The 20,216-nt window shown below is 47.3% G+C and overlaps 1 protein-coding gene and 1 long non-coding RNA gene across 2 annotated transcripts in view; one reads left to right on the top strand and one right to left on the bottom strand.

Annotated features, from left to right (window-relative positions):
* Positions 1–20,216, bottom strand: part of PLXNA4 (plexin A4) — a 609,453-nt gene that overhangs the window by 420,409 nt on the left and 168,828 nt on the right. The window lies entirely within an intron of this gene.
* On the top strand, positions 10,604–15,003 carry LOC308486516. The gene is made up of 4 exons (XR_013991117.1): positions 10,604–10,888; positions 11,345–11,368; positions 12,637–12,675; positions 14,991–15,003. It is a non-coding gene; the product is annotated as an uncharacterized lncRNA (long non-coding RNA).

Here is a 20,216-nt window from a genome sequence, read left to right as displayed (position 1 = left end):
TGCTTTAAATTGCAACTGCTGTGGAATGAAGGGCAGGCTATGAAAGAGCAGAAGATGCTCCATTGTCTCTGAAGCAAACGAGGGCTTGTAATTGTGTTTCAGCGGTGGGGGGAAGGGGGAGAAGAAGAACTCCAGCGAAGGGAAAACAAGAGGCTCGGGCAATCCTGCTTGCGCACCGCACATCAGTCCAACTGAACAGGTGTCTTAAGACTGGCAGAGCGGATGCCCAGGGTTTGAGGGGCAAGTGAACATGGACAACTCTGGGAGGCATTTTAAAGGAAGTTGAGGCCACCTAGAGCAAAGTCTGGTTGAAACTGAGCCAGCAGAAGAGGGGTCTGCATGGGGTTAAGGCAGATAGAGTGAGGGACCTCCACATTCCCAGATTGTCCTTTATCTCTGTGCTGGCTTCTCTCTCCATCTCTATGTTCTTTAGACTGATAGGGGTTAAACTGCTGTTTTAGAGGTTGTTTTCAAAAGTCTGGAACGGATTAATCCATTTCTATGGGAAAGCACACCTTGCTTTTGGAACACTTTAGTTTTGGAACAGACTTCCAGAACGGATTACCGTATTTTTCGCCCGTATTTTTCGCACCGGCCCATAGGGCGCACTTATTTTGGGAGGGGGGAAATAAAGAGAGAAAAAATTATTTCCCCCCCCGAACCCCAAAGAGCAAAGAAGCCATGACAGCAAGTGGGATGGATCCATCCCGCTCGCTGTCTTGGCTTCGTTTTTAGACTCGGGGCTGGGGGTCCGGGAGCAAAGGCGAGGTTGTGCTGAACCTTGCCATCGCTCCCGGAGCTTGCTGCTATTTGAAGCCCGGGGAGCGCGGCGCTGTAGCCCGCTGCGCACCCCGGGCTTCGGGCTGCAGGCAGCTATCCGCAAGCCTTCGGAGCCCGCGGGAGTTCTCGCCGGGCTCCGCAGGCTTGCAGATAGCTTCCTGAAGCCTGGAGAGCTAGAGGGGTCAGTGTGCACCGACCCCTCTCGCTCTCCAGGCTTCAGCGAAAGCCTGCATTTGCCCCATAGGATGCACACACATTTCCCCTTCATTTTTGGAGGGGAAAAAGTGCGTCCTATAGGGAAAAAAATATGGTAAGTGTCAGGGAACTGCCATCGGAAGGAAGGGAAGTGAAAGGGCTCACACAGGTTGGGAGAGACTCAGCAGCTGAAGAGGGAACCAGTAGGGGGAGAGGAGCTGAGCTGAGGGAAAGTGAGCTGGAGGGATGGCTCAGAGACACTTCCAGCGAAAACAGTGGGGAGGTTTCAGGACCTCCTGTAGGGACACCCACTCCTCGCCGGAAACTGTCACGCAGAGAGTCCAGAAGACGTGTTTCCGTTAAGGAGCTTTTATGTTGGAAGCGATTCCGAAAGCAACCACTGTCGGAATCTGCCAGCGACTGACGGAGCCATGTTTAAGGGGCTCCGTTACAGACAGAGGTTTGCAAACTTGACCAAACTCTGAGGGACTAGGATTTTACACACAAGCAGCTCATCGTCCCATCACAGCATTCCGACAGTCTCCGTGAGCAGCTTGTGCAGGAGAAGGCATCATGAGCAACCCAGCCGGAACCGGAGAAGCAGGAGCTGGAGCGGGTCCAAGCCTGGAAGAAAGGTACCGGGTGTTGGAGGTCCAGCTAGCGCTGCAGACGGCGAGGCTTGAGGAGAGGAGGGCTCAGGATGCAGACAAAAAGGGGAAAGACACCCAGCTCGTCAGAAAGGTACCAGGATTGGTGCAGAAGTTTGGGGGGGAGCCCAAAGACTATCATGGCTTTCGGACAGAGATGCAATATGCCCTCAATCTGCAGTTTGATGAATTCCCTGACGAGGAATCACGAGTGGCTTTCGTGATTGGGCATCTTGAAAAGGGGGCGAGAGACTGGGTTAGACCCCTGATGGCAGCGAATAGTGACGTCCTAAAGGACACGATGAAGTTCTTTCGCGCCATGGATCTGATGTTTTCCAGCGATATTGAACAGGGAGTGGTCCGCAGACAGTTAATGGCTTGCAAACAGGGGAGCCGATCTGTCCGTGAGTACTGGACTGAGTTCACCATGTTGATCCATAAATTGGGGTGGGATCTATCGGCGGAACCCATTCAAATGCTCTTTGAAGAAGGGCTTTCTTCGGCTGTGAAAGACGAACTTTCCCGGGCGCCCAGGGCGGAGTCTATGGACCAGCTGACCAAATCAGCGCTGACCATAGGAGCGCGCCAGGAGGCGAGAGCATTGGAGAGGCGGGAAGGGAAGGGGGAACGTTGGAAGGAGTTCCGCATTCCAGACATTCCAGAGCCAACTTTCCCGCCGGCAGAGCCGATGGAAATCGGAACAGCGCGCGCGCGCGCAGTTTCAAAGCCCAGTGAGGGGGGAAAGAAGGAGGGAAAAGGCGCCCGGAAATGCTATCTCTGCCAACAGCCAGGTCACTTTGCCAGAGTCTGCCCCCAGAGGAAGGAATGGCAAGGGATGGTAGGAGCTGTGGAGGGAAGAGAGGAAGAAATACCGAAGCAAGTAAAAGCCAACGCCTAGCTGCCACCGTCGGGGCACAGCAGCCAGGCCAAAGAGCAGTGAAAGTGCCCACGCCAGAACCTCCTAAACCCGCCCTAGTGATAGAAGTGGCGCTAGAGCTGCCAAACGGACACCCTCTAAAGATAAAGGCGCTGTTGGACTCAGGCAGCTCCTGCAATTTCATGAGCAAAGAGTTTGCAGCTGAACACCAAATACAGACGATCCCTTTAAGCAACCCCCTGCAGGTGACCACGATCGATGGCAGGGAGCTGTTGGGAGGAGAAGTCAGCTTGCAGACCGTCCCAATGATAATGAAGGTGGCAAGGCACACCGAACTGATAGCGTTTAATGTGGCCACCTTGGGAGGAGCTCCCATTATATTGGGGATGAGCTGGCTAGCGTTACATGATCCGCTGGTGGGCTGGCATCAGAGAGTGGTTTCTTTTGGTTCAGCACATTGCTTAGAACACTGCAAAGAGGGAAAGGGTTTGGCAGGGGCCCAAGCCACCCTAGCAGGGACTGAAGTAACGGAGAACGTGAAGGTACCACGACAATACGCAGATCTCCGCGACGTCTTCAGCGAAAGGGAAGCTGACCAACTACCCCCGCATAGACCCTTTGACTGTCAAATCAATTTACTCCCTGGGGCACAGCTCCCTGTAGGCAAGCTGTACGCCATGTCAGACAGAGAGATGCAGGAGCTAAGAGAGTTCATTGACAAGAACCTGAAGAGAGGGTTCATCAGAGAGTCCAGGGCGGTGGGGGGCAGCCCAGTGTTTTTTGTGGATAAAAAAAAACACGAACAAGCCGAGGCTTGTGTGTGACTTCAGGGCCTTAAATGCAGTGTCAGAACCAGTGGCTTTCCCTATGCCCAGGATTGACGACATTTTGACAAGGGTCAGGAAGGGAAAGATTTTTACTAAACTGGACCTAAGGGGGGCGTACAACCTGATACGAATAAGGAAGGGGGATGAATGGAAAACCACCATGTTCACCCCTTTGGGGGCATTTGAATATTTAGTTATGCCCTTCGGCCTACAAGGAGGCTCCGCGTGCTTTCAATCGTTTATGAACCACGTCCTGGGGCCTTTGCTTTACAAGAATTGTGTGGCCTTCTTAGACGACGTGTTGGTGTATTCTGAGAATGAGGAGCAGCATGTGAGAGACGTCAGAGAAGTGTTGAGCAGGCTGCAAGCCAACCAGCTGTGGGTGAAACTGGAGAAGTGTCAGTTTCATACCAAGGAGGTGGAATTCCTGGGGTATCGCCTGTCAGACAAGGGATTGGCCATGGATCCCGGCAAGGTCCAGGCGGTGCTGGAATGGAAAACACCCAAAACAAGGAAGGATGTGCAGAGGTTCCTAGGATTTGGGAACTTCTATCGTAAGTTCATCCGAAACTTTGCCCACCTGACGGCGCCCATTACGGACTGTCTCAGCAGTAAGAAGAAGTTCGTTTGGACTGAGGAGGCGGAGCGAGCATTTGAGGAACTAAAAAGGGCCTTCGCCTCGGAACAACAACTCCTGCATGTGGATTTACAAAAACCGATGAGAGTGGAAACTGACGCATCAGACAGAGCGATTGGGGCGGTGCTTCTGCAGCCAGGGAAGGAGGAGTCAGAGTGGAGACCGTGTGCCTTTTTTTCGCGAAAGCTGAACAAATCCGAGAGGAACTACACGGTGTATGACCGAGAACTACTAGCCATTCATGAGGCGTTCCAGAGATGGAGGCACCTGCTAATTGGCGCACAACATAAGGTGCAAGTGTGCACTGACCACAAGAACCTAGAGTATTGGAGAACGGCACGAGTGCTCAACCAACGGCAAGTGAGATGGGCCCAGGAGTTCTCCAAATTTAACTTTGAGATTTGTTACGTGCCAGGCCCAGAGAACATTAGGGCGGACGCTCTCTCACGCAAACCTGAATATTTGGAGGGGGAGGGAGCACCCGAAGAGAGACATGTCATTCCAGAGGACCGCTGGGTGTGTGGGGCGGCATTGGTGGGACAAAGAGAACTGGTAGAGGAAACAGAGAATGATGAATACGCCCAGAATAAGCTCAGAGGTCTTAGGGGTGAGGGAGAGGAACCAGGGGGTTTCGAGGAAAGAAATGGAGCTTTGTATTACAAAGGGGCACTGTATATCCCTGAAGGAGACTTAAGGGGGAGGGTACTCAAGCAGTTGCATGACAGCCCCACGGCGGGGCATTTTGGACAACACAAAACCATGTGGTTGGTCACCAGGGAATTTTGGTGGCCTAAGGTGAGGGAAGATGTACGGGAGTATGTAAGAGGGTGTGAGCAATGCCAGCGAGCCAAAGGGGAGAGGCGGGCACCGGCGGGGCTATTAGAACCCTTACCAACCCCAGAACGACCTTGGGAGGCAGTGTCGATAGATTTTATGACTGATCTGCCGAAGTCCAAGGGGAAAACAGCCATCATGGTGGTGGTAGACCTACTAACAAAGATGTGCCACTTTGTAGCCTGCTCGCATGCAGTCACGGCGGAAGAGACAGCGAAGTTATTTGTAGAACACATTTTTAGGTTGCACGGGGTGCCATTGAGGGTGGTCTCAGACCGAGGAAAACAATTTACTTCCAGGTTCTGGAGGAAGCTCATGAGCTTACTGCAGGTGGAGGTCAACTTTTCGACTGCCCGGCACCCTGAAACCAACGGGCAGGCGGAAAGAGCAAACGGTGTCCTCCAGCAATACCTGAGGTGTTATGTCAATGACAGAGAGAATGACTGGGTAGAAAAGTTGGCGCTGGCGGAATTTGCCTACAACAATGCCGAGAATGTGTCCACAGGGATGAGCCCCTTCTTGGCTAATTATGGGTGTCATCCCAGGGCTTTCCCAGGGGGAGAAGGGGAGAGATGGAGCGTCCCGGCAGCCGAGCATTTTGTAGAAGAAATGGAAGCAATCCATCGTCAGCTCCAACTCAACTTAGAAAGGGCGAAGGAAGAATACAAGAGGCAGGCAGACAAGAACCGAAGGGAAGGTGAAACCATAAGGGTGGGAGATAGGGTGTGGCTGTCAACCCAAGGGTTGCCATTCAAAGGAGGTTGTAAGAAATTAAGACCCAGGAGATTGGGTCCCTTTGAGGTCATTCAACAGGTCAACCCAGTGGCTTTCAGGCTCCGGTTACCCAACCACATGAAACTGCACCCAGTATTTCACAGGTCGTTACTGTCACCGTATGAGGGGGGACGAGAAGGGATGGCCACTCGGGGACCGGTCATAGAAGAAAGGGAATGCAGCAGCCATGTGGCAGAAATCCTCGACGCCAGGTGGAAGGGGGATCAGGTGGAGTATTTGGTAGCGTGGGAAGGAGAACCGGAGTCAGAAAACACTTGGGTAATGGCAGAAGATATCAATGACGAGGTATTGATAGAAACGTTCCATCAAAGGTTCCCAAGGAAACCTCAGCCTGTGGAGAGGTTCCGGAGGGAATACTTTGGGACCACCGATGAGGAGGAGGAGTTGGAAGGATTCTCGGACTCGGAAGGGGAAGGGGAGATGGACTCTGAGGAGGAGGAGTACTTCGAGACCAGGAACCGCAACAGGTGGAGAGAAGTGTTCGGGACATCGGAAGATGAAGGAAGTTCATTCCGGGGTTTTGCCTCCTCACCGCCCGTAGAGGAGGGGGCGAGAGGGGATGAAGGGGGCCCTGGAGGGGAGGTGGATGTCAGGGAACTGCCATCGGAAGGAAGGGAAGTGAAAGGGCTCACACAGGTTGGGAGAGACTCAGCAGCTGAAGAGGGAACCAGTAGGGGGAGAGGAGCTGAGCTGAGGGAAAGTGAGCTGGAGGGATGGCTCAGAGACACTTCCAGCGAAAACAGTGGGGAGGTTTCAGGACCTCCTGTAGGGACACCCACTCCTCGCCGGAAACTGTCACGCAGAGAGTCCAGAAGACGTGTTTCCGTTAAGGAGCTTTTATGTTGGAAGCGATTCCGAAAGCAACCACTGTCGGAATCTGCCAGCGACTGACGGAGCCATGTTTAAGGGGCTCCGTTACAGACAGAGGTTTGCAAACTTGACCAAACTCTGAGGGACTAGGATTTTACACACAAGCAGCTCATCGTCCCATCACAGTAAGTTTGAGAATCAAGGTACCACTGTATATTTATATTGCAATTTGAATCCATTGGTCAACAGTGGAAAAGCCTGCCCTGCAATGGGGTGGCCTTGCTTTCAATAGATGTTTTTAAGCAGAGACAGGAGAGCTACTTCTCAGGGTTGCCATACCAGCAGACGTTCCTGCACTGGCATAGGAGTGGACTAGATGACAATTGAGACACCTCAACTGTATACTGATTTGCTCTATTTACTCCAGCAAGCTCCCACCACTGGTATTCGAAGTCAAGTACATGTGACATTAGCTACATATTTAACCTGTTGTTTCCGAAGAAATGCTTGTGTTTGGTGTGTTTTCCATCAAACCAGCTTTCATCCGATTTGAAAACACAAGCTGAGGTGTGTACATTTCAGACAGTCATTGAGCATGCTTGGTGTATTTTCCATCAAACCAGCTTTCATCCGATTAGAAAACACAAGCTGAGGTGTGTACATTTCAGACAGTCATTGAGCATGCTCAGATGACAGCTCAACTGAATAGCAGTCTGGGGCGTATGGACTCTGTACCTGTCTGGTGTGTAAAAGCAAGTGCGAACACAATTTGAAATGCAGGAGGAGGGAACAACCTCATATCATTTTAAGCCACTAATGTGTACATAGCCCACAATTACAAAGAAGATCTACAGGTGACAGAAAACAAATTAGGCTTCTGGGTAAATGTATACCAATTACCGGCTTTTGAGAAAACTACTCCATTGTGACATGCTTTCAAAACAACACCAAGGTCACATGCTACAGGAGAAACCCAACACACAAAGCTTCCAAAATTACAACTTACTTTCCTATATATTCTGACTGGCAGTAAGTTGGAGTGAGTAGAAAAGTTTCAGAACAGCAAGAAATAAATAAATGTCTGGAACTTATGAAAATCTGGTCGGCATCCATTTATCCATTGCATTTATCCAATATCCTGCGCCTTCTATCCTAGATAAGCCCCCTCATAATCCAAAGGTCTAAGGAGAGCCATTCAGCTCTGTTAAATGCACGCACCGGACAATAAAGTAATCATCTCCTGCACTTAAGAGAGTCATTTTCCATCGGAAGATCCATAAAACATTCTGGAAATGTCGATGAGCTAAGCCTTGCAATTTATAGGGAAGGCAAATACCCACCTTGAGGTTAGAAAGAGCTTGCAGCATCTACCTTATTTGCCCCATCTCAAAGAAAACAGAAAAACCAACGGGGGAAACTGAGGATAAAATATGGTTGTGAATTTTTCTTGATTTCCTTGTTTTCTTTTATTTTTTTGGTAAACCACTATGAGGTATTTATTTATTTGCAATCGAGTGGTGTATACATTTTATGAAATTAAATAAATTAATTAATCCAGAAGAACACAGGCTCTCTGAGCCCTAGGCTTCTTGGAAATGGTTTCTGTCTTGTCAACAGCACTCTCTTTAGAAAAGATCTTTAAAGGGTTTAATTTGCATGCAGGAAAACAGGGAGACGATCTTTTTATCACTGGAGATGTGCAAGCCATCAATAAAAATCTCTAGACTTACTGAAACTCATTTCATTTTTCCCCAGAATTCCATATACATTCTTGGGGGAACCTCAAAATTTAACTTGAATTGCCCTTTTGGTGAAATTTAGTGGCAACCACTTAGGAGCACCCTGGACACACGAAGCAAAAATCTCATTTTACCAAACTTCCATTATTAAAAATACCTTCAGTTGCAAGTGGCCGATAGCCAGGTGGCAAAATGCACCTGGCGAATTTTGAACACTGGTTCTCTCCTTCCTCACAACAACCTTGTGAGGTAGATTAGGCTGAGAGGCAATGACTAGCCTCAAGGTGACACCTAGTGAGCTCTATGGCCACGTGGAGATTCGAACCCTGGTCTCCCAGGCCCTAGTCCAAAACTCTAACCACTACACCACACTGACTCTCACTATCTATCTTACTATCCCCATGATCCAAAAGTTGGGGGAGGGGCGCTTAGTGGTTTGCTCAGGGTCTCCTATAACTTCACATTCTGGTGTGGAAAATTTAACTCACACTACACCAGCTGAGTCACATAAGCCAAGTATTAAAACAACAAGCCAGATGGTTTAAAGAAGTAGAAAAGAGTTTTCTAAACTGTGCATCACAACACATTAGTGTGTCGGCCGCAGTGTGTAGTCCTGGGATGGGAAAGGGTTAGTTCAGCCTCAGTTTGCTAGCAAAACAGAATTACTGTGTCGCGAAACGATGCAAAACTGAATTACTGTGTCACGAAACGATGCACGTCCGGAAAGTGTGTCACCGACTTGAAAAGTTTGGAAAGGTCTGAATCAGAGTGTCTTGAGTTGAATGAAAAACACTCGAGACCAAGTTCCTCCATTCCTTATCTCTTCTGACTCCACGTCCTAAGGTACGCCTGGCTTTACTAGAGGCTTCCAAGGAAGTGCCACTCTTGATGAGGGAAGAACTCTTGTGTCCCTGCAAAACTCACTTGTAGCGTTTTGCTTTCAAGCTGACCCAGTAAAAATATTTCCCTCTCTTTCTCTGCGTTCTTATTTTACTTCCGGACGTCCCTGCCCAGGAGGCTGAGAGCAGTTAGCAAATGGGAGCCAGGAGAGGGGAACATGCCGAAGAACCAGCTCTCTCCAACTCATCCTGATTTGAGAGGTCGGTGCACTTAAGTAGACAAGCTAAACAGCCTGCACCTGCCCTGCTCTTTCACCCCATCGAGGCTGCAGGGTTAGTTCCATGTTAATTGCAGCAAGAGCCGCAGGGGCCCAGCTCCAGCTGCTTGGGTTTTTTATGAAACGGATCGCCGTGTCTTCTTTTCATCTCGAGCACTTTTGCCTGGGGTGGCTGCATCTTGGGGGAAATGAAAAGGCGGCGGGGGAGAGGCGGTGGGGGCACAGACACACACACAGGGAGGGAAAGGGGCACCAACGCCGCCTGCCCAGGTTGACAAATAAATACGTGGCAATTAGCTAGGGCAATATTAATGAATAATTAACTGCCATAAATAATTGAAGGAGGATTTTGGGCATTTTGACGTGACGGGGGCGGCAGCTGAATGCTGATGGGCAGGGGGGAGGCTCCTGTCAGTTTCAACACAGGGAAATTCAGGGAAGAGGCGGCGCTCAAAAGCAGAATTAAAGGAAGTCTTCCAACAGCCCACTGTGAAAACATACCGAGGTTTGGTAAAGTTAAAGGGACCCCTGACCATTAGGTCCAGTCGTGGCCGACTCTGGGGTTGCGGCGCTCATCTCGCTTTGCTGGCCGAGGGAGCCGGCGTGACTAAGCCACTTCTGGCAAACCAGAGCAGCGCACGGAAATGCCGTTTACCTTCCCTATTTATCTACTTGCACTTTGACGTGCTTTCAAACTGCTAGGTTGGCAGGAGCAGGGACTGAGCAATGGGAGCTCACCCCGTCGCGGGGATTCGAACCGCCAACCTTCTGATCAGCGAGCCCTAGGCTCTGTGGTTTAACCCCCAGCACCACCTGCGTCCCTACCGAGGTTTTTTATATGCTCAGGTAAATCAGTATGTATAATAATGATTTAGCTCCAGCTGCTAGGTTCTTGCAGAATGATGGAAGAGATGTTTCTGGGTCATCCAGAGGCTACTCTGCCACACTCCAATTACCCCAGATGACCTCAAAGCTGCCCAGGTCAGCCAGAGCAAATAAGTAGAAAAAGACTGATGTATTGGGAGAGCGATTTATTGAAGTGTCACAGGACCCCCGTCCAGAGGGTGTGCGCACCAAACTCCACATTCACTCCAAGAGTGCACATCACCATTGTCTCCTCAAGAGGACCCTGGGTTGTGGGGAACGGTAGCAGCCGGCAACATGGGTCACTTGGATGTCTGAAAGGACAGGATGATTGCAAAGATCTACGGTAGCTCTGAAGAACAGTGTTGGAACACACATGGTGCTTGGACCCTGCGGAGAAACCGTAACTGCTGCACTGGAGATAATCGTAGTGTTATCCCTACAGGGAATGCCAAGTGTGAGCAAGTGAAAGGGGAGTGGTGTGCCCCTTGATGCCCTTGGAGATGCCTCAAAGTCAGGGTTTTGAGCACTTTTGGGAAATGCTTTAATTTCAGGAGTGGGAAGCTGGCAGCAGACCAGCGCTGGATCTCATTCATCCAAGCAAATCTGGGTCTGCGTGACACATTAAGACTCCCAAGTTCTTCCTATACGTGGCATCAATGCAGATGGGAAGTCTGAGAGGGTGTTCTGAAGTTCTACAACTGAAGCGGACCAGCTGTAGCTCAGTACACACTTTCAGGATGAGAAGAAGACCTGGAAACTATGGGTAAGCCATTCTGGAATCTTTGGAAGAAGATGGTCATATATGAGGATAGATAGAAAGGACAACCAGAAAATATTGAGACTCCTCTAGGAACTCACTTAGAATATACCGTATTTTCTCGTGTATAAGACTAGGTTTTCCCCCTAAAAGATAATGTCAAAAATTTGGGGGCGTCTTATACACAGATACATCTCCCCCCATTTTCTTAAAACGGAGTCCCCCAAAACAGTGGGCGTCTTATACATGGGGGTGTCTTATAGGCGGAAAAAATACGGTACATCTGCCATATGTTCCATTGCTGTACCTCAGATATTTTTGTTGAATAAAGTTGAATAAATTAAACAAATATGGGGAGGGGGGTGTCTATGAAACCTGACTTTCCTAATCCATGCACGTTTCTTCTACTCTTTTACGATGAACAAACAACAACCCACAATTATCCACTTTATCCTGGTAAAGCAAGGAGCCTTCACCTTTCAACAGGTAAGCCAGTGGTCCACATCATTCTGCTCAGCGGCAAGGAACATTCCTCAACACTTCTGCACATGGTCGGGAATCTATAGACAAAAAAGATGGGCAAGACACCACTTGGTAAAGGGTTGTCTGTATTCACCCCGAGATGGAAGAGCAGCAAGAAGGCCCCCTTGCCCTGTAATTAAAAACTGGAATTAAAAGTGTTTGGGGGAAGTGATGATGGTATCATACAGCAATCTAGCTGAAATGTGATTCCGGGTGCCACTTTCTTTATTAAAGATTCTTACAAAGGCCAAAGAGTCATTCAGGCTGCTTTAATTTCAGCAAAGCCAGGCGCAGCTTTTCTTTAAAGAGCTTTGCATCTCCTCCTCTGGCTTGTAAATGGCTCAAAGATATACAACCTGCTTCAGCACTTGAAAAGCTGGAGGGGAAGAGAGTTTGAAGCTGAAAGCTTCCAGTCGTATACGGATACCCTTTGTGCCTTTGTTATGAAAAGTAGAGCTCAGATCTCCAATTATTCTTCTGGATACATTTAATGATATCTCAAGCCAGAATTCTACATGGAGCTCAGAAAAGCCCGCGTTCCAACGCTGGAAGGGGCAGCAGAGGTGAATTTTAGTCTTTTGAAAGCAAGGAAGGATTATAGTGGGCTCACCACTTACACTCACTTATGCTATCACAACCTTACACAAATAAGGGAGTAAATAAATAAACAGAGAGCTAGGGAAACATGCCACTCCTTGCTTTCCATGTATTTTCCACACACCCAGCAGCTGTTCCTCGCTTACCGGGCTCTGGGAAGGTTGAGGAAGGGCACTGGAAAGCTCCCAGAGCACCTTGTGAATCCTTCCCAGAGCCCAGTAAGCAGCCCTCAGCCTTGAGGCGAGTAGTTCCAAGGGTTCCTGTCTTTGTGCACGGCCCCCTGGAACCAAACCCTCACAGGTGCGTGTGTGTGTATTGGCAGAGTGCAAAATCGCCTGGAGAACAAACTGAGCCACTTCTGCAGGTCTCAAGTTTTGAAAGCGTGGAGGCTCAGAGCAGGAAGTCTGGAAGCCAGGTATTAGCAAAGATGTTGGGATGAGTGTGCAACATCGTACGCTAAGCAAGGTGTGCAAAGGCCTATCATCAAATGGAAGCACAAAAAGAGGGAGACGAAAGAATGAAGGAGGGAGAAAGTGAAAGGGAGGAGAAAAATATATAGCTGCCATTTTATCTTGCATACATTTGCACAGCATTTCCTCATATTTCTTTATCTCTCTCCTCTTGATTTTTATTAGCTCCTTCTTCCTTGGCTGCTGGGTCCACTAATTATCCAGGTATCGATGTCTGCTTCAGTTTTATCTCTCCGTTTATGTAGTATCTGCCTTTGAGCACTAAATACTGTTGCTCTTTTAATCCAAGCCTATTATTCCTCCTTTATGTTTCCAGAAAGCTGGAGTGTATCCTAATATTAACACTGTGAAAGACCGTTTTCCCTTCTTTCCTAGGACCAGGTTAATTCAGTTGCACCACTTTCCCCAGAACTCACCAATACAGGATAGTCTTGATAATACTGAAATAATAATGAGAGGAAGTATGACATAGTGGTTAGAGTGCCAGACTAGAATGTGGGAGCCCAGGGTTCAAATCCCCACTTGGCCATGAAGATAACTGGGTGACCTTGGGCCAGTTACTGCCTCTCAGTCTAATCTACCTCACCAGGTTGTTGTGGGGATGACCTCCAAACCATCGCAGAAGCTTACGAAAAGCTTGGCCTATCACTCAACATCCAAAAAAAAGTGCTGCACCAACAAGTACAAAATAACCCCTCTGAAGCACCACAAATCCAACTCAATGGTGTAACATTGCAAAATGTTGATCACTTCTCCTACCCAGGCAGTTATCTTTTCACAAGGGTCAACAATGATGCCAAAATCCAGCATCGCCTGAGCTCTGCGAGTGCGGCTTTCTTCCAATTGAAGCACAGAGTGTTTGAGGACCGGGACATTTGCAGGGAAACCAAAATGCTTGTTTACAAAGCTATTGTACTACTGACCTTACTGTATGCTTGTGAAACATGGACCACATATAAACACCATCTCCAACTCCTCGAAAGATTCCATCAACGATGTCTCCGAAAAATTGTACGCATCACTTGGGAAGACAGGCGACCTAATATCAGTGTACTGGAAGAAGCAAAGATCACCAGTGTTGAAGCAATGATTCTTCAACATCAGCTTTGTTGGACTGGTCATGTTGTGTGGATGCCTGATGATCGTCTTCCAAAGCAACTACTCTATTCCAAACTTAAAAATGGAAAGTGTAATGCTGGTGGTCAACAAAAGAGGTTTAAAGACTCTCTCAAGACAAATCTTTAAAAATGTAGTATGCACACCAACAACTGGGAAACCCTTGCCTGTGAGCGCTCCAGTTGGAGAACAGCCTTTACCAAAGGTGTCATGGGCTTTGAAGACACTCAAACTCAGGACGCAAGGGAGAAACGTGCTAAGAGGAAGGCACACTTGGCAAATCCACACCGTGATCAACTCCTGCCAGGAAATCAATGTCCCCACTGTGGAAGGATGTGTGGATCCAGAATAGGCCTCCACAGTCACTTACAGACTCATTGTTAAGACCGTGTTTATGGAAGACAATCTTACTCAGCTACAAGTGATCGCAGAAGAAGAAGGAGAAGGAGAAGGAGAAGGAGAAGAAGAAGAAGAAGAATTGGAAGAAGAAGAAGAAGAATTGGAAGAAGAAGAATTGGAAGAAGAAGGGGATTAAACAAGAAGCAGGAATACCAGGTATGCAACCTTGAGCTCCTTGGAGAAAAAGGTGGGGTACAAATGTTGTTTTTGTTCCTCACTTCTAATATTTATGGATTGTTAAATTTAAGAAGCGGGGAACACTGAGAGGAGGCTGAGAGGAGATATGAAAGCAATCATCAAATATCTGAAGGGCTGCCACATGAAAGATGGAGCATGCTTGTTTTCTCCTGCTCTGGAGGGGAGGACCTGAACCAATGGCTTCAAGTTACAAGAAAGGAGATTCCGACTAAACACCAGGAAGAACTTTCTGACAGTAAGAGCTGTTCAAGAGTGGAACAAGACTCCTTTGGGAGGTGGTGGACTCTCCCTCATTGGAGGTTTTGAAGCAGAGGCTGGATGGCCATCTGTCATGGATGCTTCAGCTGAGATTCCTGCATTGGACTAGAGGACCCTTGGGGTCTCTTCCAGCTCTACGGTCCTATGATTCTATCTGTTCTAGCTGCACACATGCTACCAGTCCAGGTTCAAGGCTCTTCTTGTGTTGATATACAAAGCCCTATACAAGCTTGGGCCCAGGGCAACTTAAGGACCACCTGAGTCCTTATATTAGAGTTTGATCACTGAGATAATCTGGAGGAGGGCTGTTAGTTGCCCCCTTTAGTTTCACAAAAGTGCAGCTGCTCTCAGCTAAAAGCAGGGAGCTTAGTTCCACTGGTCTCATGCTGTTGAACGCTAGTCCAGCAGAGATTTGGCAGGCATCCTTAGTGTTGACTTTCAGATGTCTCTTGAAGGCCTGTTTTAATGCCAGGCCTTTGCCAGCTGCTTAAATTGATCAGCCACTTTAATGATCTGTATTGTTTCCAACGGTGTTTTGTTCTTTATAGACGTACCCTGCCCTCGTGTTTTATGATATAGCACCAGACCCGTCGGCAGACCAACCCTGCAGTACAAAGATATCTGCAAATGAGACATGAAGGCTGTCAACATCAACCCCGCCATGTGGGAATCCCTTGCAGACGATTGCAATGCTTGGAGACAGACAGACAGCAAGCATACCCTCCAACATTTCTCCGATGAAAAGAGGGATGTCCTATTCCTTCATCAACATGAACATCATTTCAACATATATAAAAAAAAAAAAATTAAACATTTAAAAAACCTTCCCTATTCAGGGCTGCCTTCAGATGTCTTCTAAAGGTTGTATAGCTACTTATCTCCTTGGCTCAGGGGTCCAACATTTCTCCAATAAAAATAGGGGTGTCCTATTCAATAATAGAATGCTGATCGCCAAAGAATGGATGCTTTTGAATTATGGTGCTGGAGGAGACTCTTGAGAGTCCCATGGACTGCAAGAAGATCAAACCTCTCCATTCTGAAGGAAATCAGCCCTGAGTGCTCACTGGAAGGACAGATCCTGAAGCTGAGGCTCCAAGACTTTGGCCACCTCCTGAGAAGAGAAGACTCCCTGGAAAAGACCCTGATGTTGGGAAAGATGGAGGGCACAAGGAGACGGGGACGACAGAGGACGAGATGGTTGAACAGTGTTCTCAAAGCTACCAGCATGAGTTTGACCAAACTGCAGGAGGCAGTGGAAGACAGGAGTGCCTGGCGTGCTCTGGTCCATGGGGTCATGAAGAGTCATACACGACTAAACGACTAAACAACAACAAATTCAATAATAATACTAACAACAACAAGAAGAACAATTTATACCCCACCCACCTGACTGGGTTGCCCCAGCCCCTCTGGGCGGCTTCCAACAAATGTAAAAACATAAAAACTTCCCCCTACAGAGCTGCCTTCAGATGGCTCGGGGGGAGGGTCACATAACTCCATACCCTCCAACATTTGTCTGATGGAAATAGGGATGTCCTAAGGAGAAGTGGAACATTCCAGGAACAAATCAGAAACCGGGGCAGCTTCTGTGAATCCAGGACTGTCCCTGGAAAATAGGGACACTTGGAGAGTGTGCAATTTCTCCATGCCATGACTTCCCAGGAATACACGGGGCCATCACTCACATTTCTCATAGCCGCAGGTATGCTGCTCAGTAAAAGCAACAATAGGAGCACATCGACATACCTGTGCCCACGATGGGGAATGCTGCATATTCTGAAAACAGAAGCAATGTGAAGAATTCTGAGCAGTAGACACAGGTTCAAGCACCCCACCAGCACCACCCAGCGCCTTTGTTTTGAGCTGCTGTAATGTCCTTGGTGATACTTGTGTTTTGATACTCTCTTGAACTGCAGGAGACAATAATATCTTTGCCAACACAGCACACACTCCAGGGGAGAGAGGAACAGAAAGAAAGAAAGAAAGAAAGAAAGAAAGAAAGAAAGAAAGAAAGAGAAGTAATCTCTCCATCCAGAAGCCACTTACAACACATCACTGGGCGTTTTAATTCCAGCAATCTTCCATGAAAGGTAACACTGTTATTAAGGTTTCCACCACGCAGGCCAGTGTCTTTTTAATATAATAAGATCTTCCTCGGAGGAGATTATACGGTGCCGATAACTATCTGAAGACACATTGAGCTTTAGCAGATGGATTAATTTCTGTTTACATTATGATGTGAGCGGCCCGAGAGGGGTGCCTCCTTCTTAGCTTTAATACCTAAAAAGCTTGCCACGTTTTATTCCCGCAGCGGCGACCGCTGGGGAGGAATAAGCTTCCGAAGGTTTCCGAGGAGGGGGCTCTCTGCAGGGGTGCGGCAGATCATAGAGCACAGCTCCAAACAAGAACCAAAGTGTCTTGTAAGCGCTGCTGAGCAGCTGTCACCTTCTCACAGCAGAGGTGGGTCATGTCAGGGCTCAAAGACCGTAACAGCGGGACTCTAACCCAGGGAAGTGGGGCGTTGGTGGAGGGCAGAAGGAAATCCAGGAGACATTCAGCCTAGGGCCTGCCATGGATGGCTGGTTCACGCATCCATACTCTTAACTATCTGTGGTGTGGCTTCCGCTTCTGAACAAGCCTTCGCAGATTGAACATGCCAGGCAAGAACTGAGACGCAAGTGTCTGTAACAACATTTGCTCGCCTTTATCTCTTGCTACCAATGCAGAATTACTGCTAGGCCCATCGTTAGAGAGGCAACTGTCACGTACGCAAGAATGTGACCTAACCACAAGACTGGTGAGGGGAGAGACTCCATCAGGCAAGGCCTCTTTCCACCTGCCTTGCCCCACCCTCTAGTCTCTTCTCAATTTGTATTGTATTACTGGCATTTTATGCATCTTAAAAAGCAGAGACATCACCTTGCCAACAAAGGTCCGTATAGTTAAAGCCATGGTTTTCCCAGTAGTGATGTATGGAAGTGAGAGCTGGACCATAAAGAAGGCTGATCGCCGAAGAATTGATGCTTTTGAATTCTGGTGCTGGAGGAGACTCTTGAGAGTCCCATGGACTGCAAGAAGATCAAACCTATCCATTCTGAAGGAAATCAACCCTGAGTGCTCATTGGAAGGACAGATCCTGAAGCTGAGGCTCCAATACTTTGGCCACCTCATAAGAAGAGAAGACTCCCTGGAAAAGACCCTGATGTTGGGAAAGATGGAGGCACAAGGAGAAGGGGACGACAGAGGACGAGATGGTTGGACAGTGTTCTTGAAGCTACCAGCATGAGTTTGACCAAACTGCGGGAGGCAGTGGAAGACAGGAGTGCCTGGTGTGCTTTGGTCCATGGGGTCACGAAGAGTCAGACACGACTAAACAACTAAACAACAACAACATGCACTGTGGCTTGCCGGTGTTTTATTGATTGTAGTTTCAAAATTATTTATTGTAATTGTTAAGAGTGGGTTTCTGTTTAATTTTCATATGCTGATATTATTATTCTATACTATTCTAATGATTGTTGAATGTTACTTTATTTGATGTACATTGCTTATTTTAAAGCTGTTTTTTTTAAATCATATTTTTGTATTGCATTAAATTGTTATAAGGTGTACATTTTTGTTTCTTCAGCTTGTAAACCGCCTTGAGTGTTGTAAGATAGAAAGGTGGTATACAAATTAAAAGTGATGATGATGATGATGGTAAGGACCAGTTAAAAAGGAACCTCACTGGCTGAAGGTTGAAGTGAAAAACAGCTCCATATAAGGTGCAAGGAGGGTTGTGACACATACAATGAAAACGGGTTGAGTAAACATTATTTCATCAACTGTGGTTGGATGAGAGATGAAGTGATGGGCAGCAGTAGGTGGTTGGGTAGAGGCTGAACAGCTTAAATGACATATAGTTGCCTATACAGTGGTACCTCAGGTTAAGTACTTAATTCATTCTGGAGGTCCGTACTTAACCTGAAACTGTTCTTAACCTGAAGCACCACTTTAGCTAATGGGGCCTCCTACTGTTCTCATCCTGAAGCAAAGTTCTTAACCTGAAGCACTATTTGGGTTAGCGGAGTCTGTAACCTGAAGCGTATGTAACCCGAGGTACCACTGTATTGCATGTGTCCTGATGGAAATGCTCTTGCAGACTCTTTGGACTCTGTCCTGTAATGCATTGCTGAATAAAGTCTGGCGGATCAAGAATTTGGTTTGAGCTTCCGTACTTAAACCCTCAAGAGGAATTCACTCCCTCTGTGTGCCCTTGCCTCTGCCATTATTATCCAGCTCATCCGGCCCACTTCAAAGCTCTTTCTCTCCACTCTCAGTGTTCCTGGTGAACTTTATCTATGCCCTCACAATTATTGGCAGATGAGAAAGGTGCCAGGTTCAGTCCCTTTAAGAACCTCGCTCTTGAATTGCTCTCTCCCTCCCTCTCAAAAAGGTGAGCCAAGTGAAGCTGAAATTAAACCCAGAGAATATTTAAAGTGACCTGCCCAAGGCCACATGATGGGCCCATGGGAAATGCGGAGTTTAAGTCTAGGTCCCTTGGACCTATATATCCAGCCACTATGCCACATAGTCCCTCTGGTTTTAAAGGGACTAATAGCCAAGGGGTCCGATCAGGATCTACCAAGTGACCCCTTTAATTGGAATTTTCAGCCAAAGAGGCTCGTTATCTCACGTTCGTTCTGGAAATGAATGCAGAAAAGGGGAAACAATGCATCACTTTCAATTAAGGCTGTCAAGTGATTAAAACCATTTTAGTCCATTAATGAAGCGGCTGGTAATTGATGAATTGATCAATTCATCAACATTTTTTTTAAAAAAAAAATCATGACTACAGAATTTTAATGCACTTCCGGAGGGTCTGTTCAATAGACCCCTGTACACCAAGGAATCCATTGGATCTTCCAAACAGAAACACGCCTTTTAACCTCTGTTAAAGCTTTCAAATCATGGTGGGGATATCTGGAAAAGAAGGGCACACAAGGAGGGTCAGGTAAACCTTCCATGCCAAAATGAAATCTTCGTCTCAAAGGAAGCAGGGCAAATCACGACAATTCAGAGCTCAGCTGTCACCTATTTGGAAAACCTGCGTCAATTAATCATGTGAGTTTTACTCGATTAATCAATCAATTGATGGATTAAATCTGCCTAAATCGGGGGGGGGGGGGAGATTCCAAAAGAAGAGAAGCCCTCTTCCACTGACGCACACATCTGTCAAAGCAAGGATCATCTTATTTGTTTGTTTATTATTTAATTTAAAAAAATATAAACTGCGCTTTCATGCAAAATATAATATCAAGCTAAAAACACAGTTTGATATGCAGAAACATCAGCGAGAGCTGGTTGGCAAAGTATCTCAGGTCTGAAAGTCCTGTCTGAATACGAGGGTTTTTAGAAAGTGTCAAGCCTCTAGTGGCAAGGAGTTCCACAGAGCAATCAAGGCTCTGCCCTACGTAAAAGGCCAGCCAGACCTCAGAGCCATGTGGAACCACATGGGAAGGAAGGTCTGTTTCTAAAAAGCAAAAGCTAAGGATGGTGGCAAGTGCCTGTGTTGAAAACAATTTGTTTTTAATCTTCTGCCCAGTTGATTGGGGGCAACGTTTTACTAAGTCAAAATGATTTAAATCTGATTAATTTAACCACTTAATTAGCTAAAAGTTTGCAGCTCTGTTACTGCTAGTTAATTCAGGCTTGTAAATAACCTAGTCACCAGTGGTGAATTAATTCTTAATTCTTTTTATTTATTATTGGTTTTGAAAACAAGAATAATTTTT

This window comes from Podarcis pityusensis (genome assembly GCF_964106645.2).
Source record: "Podarcis pityusensis genome assembly, chromosome: 10".
NCBI classification, from domain to species: Eukaryota; Metazoa; Chordata; class Lepidosauria; order Squamata; family Lacertidae; genus Podarcis; species Podarcis pityusensis.
The sequence above is the reverse complement of the archived record's forward strand: the minus strand, read 5'-3'. Positions and strand labels throughout refer to the sequence as shown.